The 11843-nt window shown below is 38.5% G+C and overlaps 1 non-coding gene across 1 annotated transcript; it reads left to right on the top strand.

Moving 5' to 3' along the window:
* Trnaq-uug (transfer RNA glutamine (anticodon UUG)) lies at positions 1 to 72 on the top strand. Its single transcript has one exon. It is a non-coding gene; the product is annotated as a tRNA-Gln (tRNA).
* The last annotated feature ends 11771 nt before the right edge of the window (positions 73 to 11843 follow it).

Genomic DNA, 11843 nt, shown 5'->3' on the forward strand with positions numbered 1-11843 from the left:
GGTTTCATGGTGTAATGGTTAGCACTCTGGACTTTGAATCCAGCGATCCGAGTTCAAATCTCGGTGAAACCTGTATTTTTAGTGTTATTGTATTCTTAATTAGCATCGCGGAAATATTACTTCGAATAAATTGTACTACCAGTAACAAAGTTAAGTAGGTACTAATTTCAAAAAATTACTTCTAGGAGTAACAAAAGTCAGGTTCCACCGAGATTTGAACTCGGATTGCTGGACATTTTCGTAATCCGGCCGCATTCCTGACAAACGGCCAAAATTCTGACATCTCAGGAAAATTCCTGATGGTCTGGTAACCCTATTCACACCTAAATATTATCTAGAACTATCATCACAGGCCTTTCCGTCTATTGCAGAAGATTTATGCATTGCTGTTTAGACAACGGGTTTGGTGACTGTGGAGGCCGATGCGTGAGCGGCACGACCTCCCACATTTTTGGCAGATAAAGCTCATGCCACCTGAGGTTCCAGTCCCGGTTTGCTTTCTGCGACACCTTCTGCTATCTTTAGATGCTTTAGCATTAAACCAGGCTTGGTCGCATATCCTTCTCCACTCCACAACACGCTTGCGCCATCCATCACGGTCTTCAGCTAAGGCTTCCCAGGCATAGTGGTCGATTTCAAACACTGCCATGTCTCGCTTAACACAGTCTTTAAAGCTCAGCAATATCAGTATTCCAACGTTCCTTTTAGCATACGCAACTGCACTCAGCAAGACACGTCGAGGTATTCTAGAGGATTCAATTCTTATTACCTATACGCCAAAAAATGTCCAAACCAGGTATTTATTGAGAAAATTCAAGAATGGATGTAGTGTCCGACTCGCTTTGGCGTAATTTATAGGAACTTATTTTTGATAACTGCATCAAGGTATGCTTCCGCCACCCGCTCGTTGCCGTGCACGAAACTGCCGAATAAGCGGCCCTTCTGCAGAGGGAACGTCGAGAGCATCGGCAGATTCGGAATGGAGAAGTTCACGAAATTATATTGTCCCTGAAACATACGTAATTGTTAAAATATCGGTTGTAATCGACTGAACCGTTATACAACTCGGTGCCCATGTTAAACGAATGCAAAATCCCGGACGGTTGACGCCACGCTGTACCTACGCCCCACCTCAAGCACCGCTGGACGCTTGCCGCTAACGGCCTGGCCACGACAATGTGCGACGGCTTCGGCTAAACCAGTCGCGCAATGTCGTGACCAGAGGAGCCACCGAAATTCGCAAATTGTGGGGATCTTTCTCTTTTACTCCAATGAAGGCGTAATTAGACTGACACAGACAAAAATGCCCGCAATTTTTGAACTTCGATTTTTGCGGTTATAGCCCAGGCCGTTATGTGGAGCGAACGTTCGGTAGGATTAGGAATGCATATTTCCTTGCTTAAAAATGGAGACTAAGCCCCTTATTCATAAACGTTTACTAAAGTTGACAAGCCGATATTATTATTATAAACGATTATTCGTTTGTCCCTTTCCGACGTATGATATGATAGAAAGGGACAAACGATTATTATCGGCTTGTCAACTTTAGTAAACGTTTATGAAGAAGGGGGCTAGTCTCTCCGGAGCATGTAGCGTAAGTGGCTAATACATTTTATGACATGATAATTATAAAGAGGTACCTCTTCGAACTGATCGGACCAGGAATACCAGGATAATAAGGCTTAAATTAAGCCTTTCAACACGAAATTTTTTAACGCCTCATCTTGTCCTTTTCCAAAGGTAAGGGATTATCCTGGTGTTCTTACACGAGCGGGGCGTGCGGCGCGGCGCCCATGTTCGAATGCAAAATCCCGGACGGTTGACGCCACGCTGTACGCCCCGCCTCAAGCACCGCTGGACGCTTGCCACTTAATTTAACGGCCTGGCCACGACATTGCGCGACTGGTTTCGGTTAAGGCCATAGGTGGGAACGAAAGGTCCGATCGCTGTGTCTCGCTCCAACCACTGGTCGTCGCTTTAGCCGAAGCCAGTCGCGCAATGTCGTGACCGGCCGTTATGTGACCAAAGAGGTACCTCATTGAACTGATCGGACCAGGATAATCCCTTACCTTTGGAAAAAGGACAAGATGATGCGTTAAAAAATTTCACGAAGAAAGGCTTGAACACATCATATTTGGTCTCGGAAAAAAAATCGCATATCTTGAAACGCATAACGAACATGCTGGGGCGGTAGTCATTGCTCAAAAACTCGTACACCTTGATATTCATCTGTAAAGTAGGTAATCATAAAAACTCTTGTTGAAACGCAACATTGAAAATGAAATTTGACAACATGATCGTTAACCCACAACGTCTGAAGATGTTGACGTAAAGGTTACGTTCGGATCACTATACTGCCGGCTAAACACACCTAACTATAGAGAGTCGTCCAAATCTTGACGTCCTAAAATTTTTTTTTAATTCCTCACGTCGTGAGCTATCAGAATATACGACCCCATGTACCTATGTTATCCCTTTCGTAGTTTTCGAGTTATGAAATTTTTAACTTTTGTTAAGAAATTCCGGGTTGAAGCGTTGCTTTGCTTTTATGCCTACTAATAATTGTTTGTGGTAACACGAAATAGCGATGGGGAAGTGACCCCATAAAATAACAGTAGGTATTACAGCAGGTAAAAATGAACCCTTTGTAGATAATACCCCGCCGCGACGTGGGTCCAGTTAAGATAATGAATAAGTAAGCAAAATGATGCTTGGTCAATCATATGCCACAATGTTGAATTCTCGTGGTAATTCCTGTTTGTTTAACGTTAGGATCAACAAAAGACGATTCTGATATCCAAAGACGTGAGGAATCTAAAAATATTTATACGTCAAGGTTTGGAGTTGGACCACCATGTATACCGTAACGATTGCAGACAAATAAATAAAAGTCACACGAACACTTTAAAACTATCCTGGAGGCGCGGATAGGACACAAGCGGGGAAGAGGAAAACCCAGACGCAGCTTTTTGGAGCAAGTGAAAGAAAAAGTGGGGGTCGTGTCGTATCAAAAAGTAAAAGAACTGGCGCAGGATAGGGAAAGCTGGAAGATACTCCACCGACAAGAGAATAACTCTTAAGTTAATGATGATGATGAAATAAAAGTCAACTTACTACAATGTCGTTCCCAAAGACAGTTAAGGTTTTTAAATGAAAGTTTGCGTAGTGGATGGGGTCTCGACGGCTGTATCTCTGGGCAGTAATTTTCACGTACTCTAAGTATTTAGGATTCCAGTACGTAACGTTTGGATGCTCAAAGTCAACGTAGTATATCTAAAAGAAAAAAAAATGGTAGATACCTAAGTTGCAAGAAAAAAATTACAATAATTGCAGATCCTGGTAACAGACGTAGAAGACACTAATGCCTACTCTAAAGGGCATAAGTACAATTAACATACAAAATAAAAGGGCATACATTTGTTGAAGCCACAAAAATAAAAGTAACCATTGATGCTAATAACACGCTTGGCTTTTGTGTTTGAGCGAAATATTATAAAACTCACTTCGTTCGTTTCATAAACCCACACTCGAGTTTTGATGCCTTTCATTATGTTATTAAATATAATATTTTCTTACCATATGCAACACTAAAGATAGTTATGGGCTTATGGGAAGTATTTAATCGTTATTCGTTTAATCATAAACATACTTAGGTGACTCTATTTCCCACTGTGTGAAATTTGGTTACGGCTACGCCGGACGCTAGAAATCAGAAATAATCTGTACCTATCGAACTGTTTCTAGTGTTAGTGAGCGTGACCGCACTAATCCATGCTTTTTGGGTTCCATAAGTACTATACCTGTATTCAGGTTCTGTTTCAGGTATGTTTCAGCACACATAGGTAACTCGTGGTATTTAGGTAGCAGGCACAGACTAGTGATGTGACAATCTTCTTCCTAGTTCCTATACGAGTCGAGAGAAAGAAACCACTAAAAAAAGGAAATTAATTAAACTAATCTTTTAAGTGCTCTAAATGCCACGAGTTACCGATGTGTATTTATTTATGAATCATTTACGATTATTTACATTTTTGTGTTATTAAAAAGCGTTTTTCAATTAAAAGACACGTCAAGATCGCGTAGTCTTTTTCTAATGCTAAAAAAAACGAACTATAATAGGGTATTTGTCATTTTTTTATGAATGGTATCAATCGATCAGGTTTGTTTTGAGGATCAAATGTCTGTATGGGACCCATTGTCTTAAAGCAATACAAAAGTCACAAATGATGGTCAAAGTCTGGCACCCGCACTTTACTGACGAAACGCTTCTAACAAAATGGCAATACATCGTGACGTCACCATGTAACGTTTGAGGACGTTTCGATGTATGGAAAACAATGAAATTGCGATTTTGTCGGTGATATATTGCGTTTATGTATATTGTTGCTACACAATATTTTTTTTTAATAAAATGTAAGGAATCGAATGATACCATTATTTTTTTTCCTATTTGATTTTTTAATAAAAAAAATTTTTTTTTAAACTTTGCGGTCTTGTACTTTTTTATTATTCTTATATATGTTTTAAGTTTCCAATTTATTGTAATAAATTGCTCATTTTCTATCTATTATACTATATTTAGTTATACAATTCAACATGTGTCAACAACCCTATCGTGATAACGGTCTCATCGGCAGATGAACGCTGGGAGTCGCGAGCATGATGCTGAAATGAGGCCATGTAGTGGCACCTTTTCTTTCCTATCTTTTTCTCTTTCCTCTTTATGTTATTTTCTCTCTTTATGGTATTTCTTATGTTAAATATTGTGTGATGTATGGAACCCATAAGGCACGAGTCCGAATCGATCATGGCCATTTTTTGAAAGCAGATAGATATACAGTTTTGTTACGCCTGCTTGCACATAATCATTAAAATAGGCATAATTTAAGTTTAATAGGTAATTAATGTTTTATTATAATCTGTATCATTCATGTTTTACTATAATCTGTATCGCATCTACTGCCCAAGGTTACACGTGTACAATTATTTGCAAATCATAAATCGAGACCATATTACAGGTTTATCTATAAAATTTATGACTGCATGGTAAAAGCTGACCTATTTTAGATTCTGATAAAATGTTAAGTATGTACCTATGAAGGCAACCCTAAAAGTTTTTAGAATGGAGAATTTGTAGTAGGTACCTATTTACTTAATAAGACACATTTTTTTTAAATTATATATTCGCTCAAACTTCTTGTGTCTCACCTGATTTTTCGTTGTTTTTGGAACGAAAGAACATAGAAATGTCCATTAGAAATTGTTAGGTGCGCAGGCAAAAAAAATGTACTTATTATAACGGGTCCTCTATAAATTTGCACGAATTTCATGATTTTTTGACAAGCCTCCCCCACCCGAGGGGGGGGGGGGGATGTCAAGGTGATATACCGCAGCATGGCACCCAGAACGCCGTTTACTTACTGATAATTATCGAACCTACCCACAAAACTGGTCAAACACAGAACAATAGTTAGTGTCTAAATGTGAAGGCCGAAGGCCGAGCTCTGCGAGCACTTCGCCGTTAATTTTCTTGTGGAAGCTGCAAGAAGCTACTGTCGGACTCTCCGCTTCTTTGAATTTACGCATTTAGACACTTGTATTAATGTTCTGTGTTTGAACACTAAAGACGCGGGTCTCAATCACACGTTTTTGTCAGGAAAGTTCTACATCTGTCATATATCTACCCGTAACTTAAAATTACTTTCATATACTTACCGGTGTGCTAGTGCTAGGATATCCTCAATCATCATCTAGGATAAAATCAGGATCAAAATAGAATAAAAAAATCAGGTCCCACCGAGATTTAAACTCGGATCGCTGGATTCAAAGTCCAGAGCGTTAACTGTTACACCAGGGAACCGATATTAGGTATTTCTGCATCAAATTTATAAAACGTGATCAAGTAAATATGTACGTCATTTATTTTCTTAGCCCAAGTGCACGCGACTTAAATGATTTTCCCCTGGTCTACAGATTTTCAATGTTATTTTTATTTGCATAGGTATTTAACTATCGTAATAGTTTATTTTAATTATTGAATATTGAAATGTAAGTAAATTTCATCATAAAAATAAACCTAACAATATTTATTTATACAAATTATACCTTATAAGTAGGTATTTACTAAGAAAATTCAAGAAAGTACGTAGGTATATGTAGTGTTGCCCCAACCCACTTTAACCATTTATAGGGTACTAGCTGTGCCCGCGGCTCCGCCCGCGTGGAATTCGGTCTATGTCAGTAAGCGGCTAATTTCTAATCCTAATTTCTCTCCCTCTCCCCTGGAGGCGGAACTTGAAGTAGGTAAAGTTGACAGATGGATATTCTAGAGGACTGTAGTCCAGATAAAATATTTTACAATTAGGTACCACTAAATAAAACTACACTCCAAAGTCAATAGTTTTTTCGCCCTTATTCAAATTTTACACGTGATTTAAACGACAGAGTAGGTAGTAGGTATATATCGGACGATACAGTAAGCCGTAAGGTATACGCGCGCGAGCGAAAGTGAAGCGGCCTGCCTGTGGCTAGACCGCCACTCACCGTGGTCTTCTTCAGACTCCTGAGGCTCCTGAGGAAGACACGTGCCCCTTGTAACCTCAATGCGTTGCGAGACTTTCGGGAATGATTCGATTGTTTTCGGGAATGCATGGTAATGAGTATAAAATGCGAGTCCCAAATCATTTGACTCCGCAAACGACCAGTGCCGGATTAAGATATTTTGATGCCCATTTCTAGACCATGGTGCCCCCTCTCCCTAGGGTCATCAAGATTACATTGAATTTTTTTGGTAAATTGAGTGACGTTCATTGCCGCATTACAGCTGAGAATGGAAATTAATCACATCATTTGTGACGTTCCACGGGAAAAGGTACCTTATGAGGGTTTCTAGTTTCGGAGATATGAAATGTTTTGTAAAGAGGTGAAAAAATGCTCAATTTTTTTTTATTGTGTGATCTGAAACCTTAATGCGTAACGTTTGTTTACCTGTTTTTATTTTTGTTATAAGTTAGTTATAAGCCTAGTAATGTCGTCTCAGAGTTTAGTAGAAAAGGTACCTTATGGAAAAAAGATTGAAAATTCCCAAAAAAACTAGTCAATACGGGAAAAGAAGTTTGGTAGAGAACTGTATTAGCATTCTGCAAAACTAATTTGATAATTTCAGTTCTGGTTGGGGCACCTCGCAAATATTATAACCGTACATAGACCGACATCACAAATCCAAGTAGCCTGCTATTATACCAAAGTTACTCTCGTCAAGTCTTTCTTAACTAGAATAATCTTCATTTGGTTTGGTCGCATGCAGTAAATCAGCCATTGGTTTGCTGAAAAATGCCAATACCCGACACATTACCTTATGGAATATCTGAGGTCATTGAACCTCAATGCCGCTTATCTTCAATAGCAACCGAAATATATTATTGATAAGAAATAGACAATTTATACCATTACCAAAAACATATGTCTTTGCCATTACCAAAATATTATTAGTTTATCCTAACTGTTCCATCATCATCATGCCTCATCATGTAACTTAATCACAAGGTACCTTTTCATTACATACAAATTATTGGTCTTTTTTAAGATTATTATGACGAAGAACTAATTAAATTTGGGGCAGTTTAATGTAAATTAATATTTTCTATTCATAAAAGATAAACTGTAATATGATTGATATTTTGTAGTGATGTATTATTAGATTTATTTCCATAAGGTACCTTTTCGTAAATGTATGGAGCAAATACTGTTAAACTGTGTGTAAGTTTAAAGTGGCATAAGGGGTTAAATATAGTATTTAGTTGGGGTTTTAGGATTTATTTCATTTGAATGACAGAATTTCTTTCATATGTGCTCAGAAAAATTGATTGTGTGTCACATTAAAAGTAAAAATATTCAATTTTGTGATTTTATATGAAAAAGTCAGAAAATACATTTTCACCTCTAAATCGGTATTGTTTTTTGCTTAAACTGTCTGTCAGTGTCGTTTTCTAATAGATAAAATTTAAATCTTGAGAGCTCATTGCAATCAATCGTGAAAATGAAATAAAACTTTATTTTCAAGAGATTGGTTAGTATACACATAAATCAGTCGATATCAAAAGTTTCTATTTGCATTACAGAACAAGTCGCTATATTTTTTTAATCTCAGATATATAAGGTATTATTATTTGTAGTCAACTATGTAACTTACTTCAGGAACATAGTTTTTTAGGCGGCTAAACTTAAAACTTCTCTATCGTAAAGTTGCTCATTCCACAACATTATTTTCAAAAAATCATATCTCTGTAACTACGCAACCTAGAAGGTTGATCTTTTGTGTTATCGATAGCTTATTTATTGTATATTACTGGGGTATGCATAACTCCATACCCGCCATAAGGTACCTTTGACCGTGGGACGTCACATTTTATCACGACAATTGACAGTGCCGCAGCAGTAACGTTGCAACAGAGTACCTAATGCTGCTGCAGTCGCCACCCGAATGTCACCTTTATCACATCTTAGAATGTCATTGAAAACGCGAGCGAAGCAAGCGCGAAAATTTTTCGATATAAAAACGCAATTTTATAGACAGTTGTACATTTTTACTTTTAGTATGGAAATCAGTCACATAATTTTATCACGAAAATTGACAGTGCTGCAGCAGCAACGTTGCAACAGAGTAATGCTGCTGCAGTCGCTATATCTTAGAAAGTTATTGAAAATGCGAGCGAAGCGAGCGCGAAAATTTTTCGATATAAAAACGCAATTTGATAGACAGTTGTACATTTTTACTTTTAGTATGGAAATCAGTCACATCATTTTATCACGAAAATTGACAGTGCGACAGCAGTAACGTTACCACAGAGTAATGCTGCTGCAGTCGCCATATCTTAGAAAGTAATAGAAAAGGCGAGCGAAGCGAGCGCGAAAATTTTTCGATATAAAAACCCAATTTGATAGGCAGTTAGACAGTTGTACATTTTTACTTTTACTATGGAAGTCAGTCACATCATTTTATCACGAAAATTGACAGTGCTGCAGCAGCAACGTTGCAACAGAGTAATGCTGCTGCAGTCGCCATATCTTAGAAAGTTATTGAAAACGCGAGCGAAGCGAGCGCGAACATTTTTCGATATATTATTAATTTATTAAATCAACATAATTATTCAATTATTTTTGTTGATATCCGTGTCTTCTAAACTTAGAGTTAATTTGGCAAAATCTTTCGTCGGTGGCTTATTCATATGGTCACAACGTATTAAATTCAGCTCCATCTGTTAGTTTACCAGGGTACTCAATAGTGGTAGCACATACATATTTGAAAAAAAGTTTGCCCCTCCTTCCTAAGTAGCGCCATAAGATTCAGGGGCAAACTTAAGTCAATCGAGTGTTATGGCTACCCCCCCTTTTAGGGGTTGAATTTTTATAGCCTATAACCTGGCCGGAGATTTTCTCGACAGATTAGTAAAGTTTTCATCAAAATCCGTTCAGCCGTTTTCACGTGATGCGCGTTCAAATAAACAGACAAACAGATAAACAGACAAACAGACAAAAATTCTAAAAACTTTTGGAACGTGTTCTGTTATCGATTCTAAGTATCCCCAGCCAACTTTTTTTCAAATATCTTCCATGTACAGACTTTCGACCGTCTTCAGCTTTATTATATGTATATATGTATATATATATAATATATATATATATATATACTATGTATATAATGTATAGATACTTATATATTATATGCCAAAAAAATTCCAAACAGGTATTTATTGAGAAAATTCGAGACTGGATGTAGTGTCCGACTCGCTTTGGCGTAATTTATAGGAACTTATTTTTGATAACTGCATCAAGATATGCTTCCAACACTCGCTCGTCGCCGCGCACGAAACTGCCGAATAAGCGGCCCTTCCGCAAAGGGAACGTCGAGAGCATCGGCAGATTCACAATGGAGTAGTTCAAGAAATTATATTCTCCCTGAAAAATAAGTAATTGTTAAAATATCGGTTGTAATCGACTGAACCGACCACTTAATACACGAGCGGGGCGTGCGGCGCGGCGCCCATGTTCGAATGCAAAATCCCGGACGGTTGACGCCACGCTGTACGCCCCGCCTCAAGCACCGCTGGACGCTTGCCACTTAATTTAACGGCCTGGCCACGACATTGCGCGACTGGTTTCGGTTAAGGCCATAGGTGGGAATGAAAGGTCCGATCGCTGTGTCTCGCTCCAACCACTGGTCGTCGCTTTAGCCGAAGCCAGTCGCGCAATGTCGTGACCGGCCGTTATGTGACCAAAGAGGTACCTCATTGAACTGATCGGACCAGGATAATCCCTTACCTTTGGAAAAGGACAAGATGATGCGTTAAAAAATTTCACGAGGAAAGGCTTGAACACATCATATTTGGTCTCGGAAAAAAAATCGCAAATCTTGAAACGCATAACGAACATGCTGGGGCGGTATTCATTGCTCAGAAACTCGTGCATATAAACATTCATCTGTAAAGTAGGTAATTATAAAATTAAAACTCTTTTTGAAACGCAACATTGAAAATGAAATTTGACAACACATGATCGTGAACTCACAACGTCTGAAGACGTACGTACGTTACGTAAAGGTTACGTTACTATAATGCCGGCTAATAGGTACATACGTAACTATATATCGTAGCGATTTCAGACATATAAATAAAAGTCAACTTACTACAATGTCGTTCCCAAAGACAGTTAAGGATTTTAAATGAAAGTTTACGTAGTGGATGGGGTCTCGACGGCTGTATCTCTGGGCAGTGATTTTCACGTACTCCAAGTATTTAGGATTCCAGTACGTAACGTTTGGATGCTCAAAGTCAACGTAGTATATCTATAAAAATAAAAGTTAACTTATATCAAACAAGAGTTACCTACAAGAAAAATTTGGTAAATAATTGACACAAAATACAGATCCTGGTAACAGACTTGAAAGGCACTAATGAATTAATTGTTAAAGCTTACTAATGAACAAAAATAAAAGTAACCATTGATGCCCGCATCACACTTGGCTGTATTTGTGCAGAATAATATATATGGCAGCGGCATTCTCGTTTCCGATGTTAAAGCAAGAAATGCTTGCAAAATTTGGGCAAATAAGGCCGTATAGGTAGATCGACGAAAGCCGACATGGATTTTATATGAAAATGATGACCTTTCAACGTAACATCAGCCGTAAAAGTGCATGGCGACTTTATCAATGAATTAATTTATAATTTCTCAGCTCACTGTACATTTCGTGCCAGAGCCTCTACCATCAGTTTTGACATTGACATAACGCTCACGTCTACGTAATTTACTTTCTGTACATCTCGCTTGCACTAATATGCGAGTACGAGCGAGATGCATAGAAAGTAAGTTACGTAGACGTGAGCGTATATGTCAATGTCAAAACTGATGGTAGACGTACGGGTCTCAGTGGCGGCGCTAGGCAAAATGTGGGCGAATTGACATCAACTTTGGGAGGCCCCAATTAGCGCGATTGATTGCCAATGTCGCCGACGCCTAGCGCAGCCACTTCCAGCTCTTATGAATCAAACTATACCCGTCAACGTGTATTGTACTGCACTGTACCTAAACGGGACACTTCGAACAGCATGTCAATAAAAAGTCAAATGTACAAATTACTGACCAGTTGCTTGGCGGTGAACATTGCTGCATAAACAACGACAAGCAGCATGGACATGGACCACATCCCTAAAAATTATAAAACACAATTATAACACAGTAGACCAAAAGGTACCCAACCAGGGCTAGGGATATTATCGGAAAGTGTCCGAACGTCAGCGTTTCCAGTGCTGCAGTGGTAGTGGTGGCCATTTGAAAAATCCATA

This window comes from Cydia splendana, chromosome 5 (genome assembly GCF_910591565.1).
Source record: "Cydia splendana chromosome 5, ilCydSple1.2, whole genome shotgun sequence".
Taxonomy (NCBI): Eukaryota; Metazoa; Arthropoda; class Insecta; order Lepidoptera; family Tortricidae; genus Cydia; species Cydia splendana.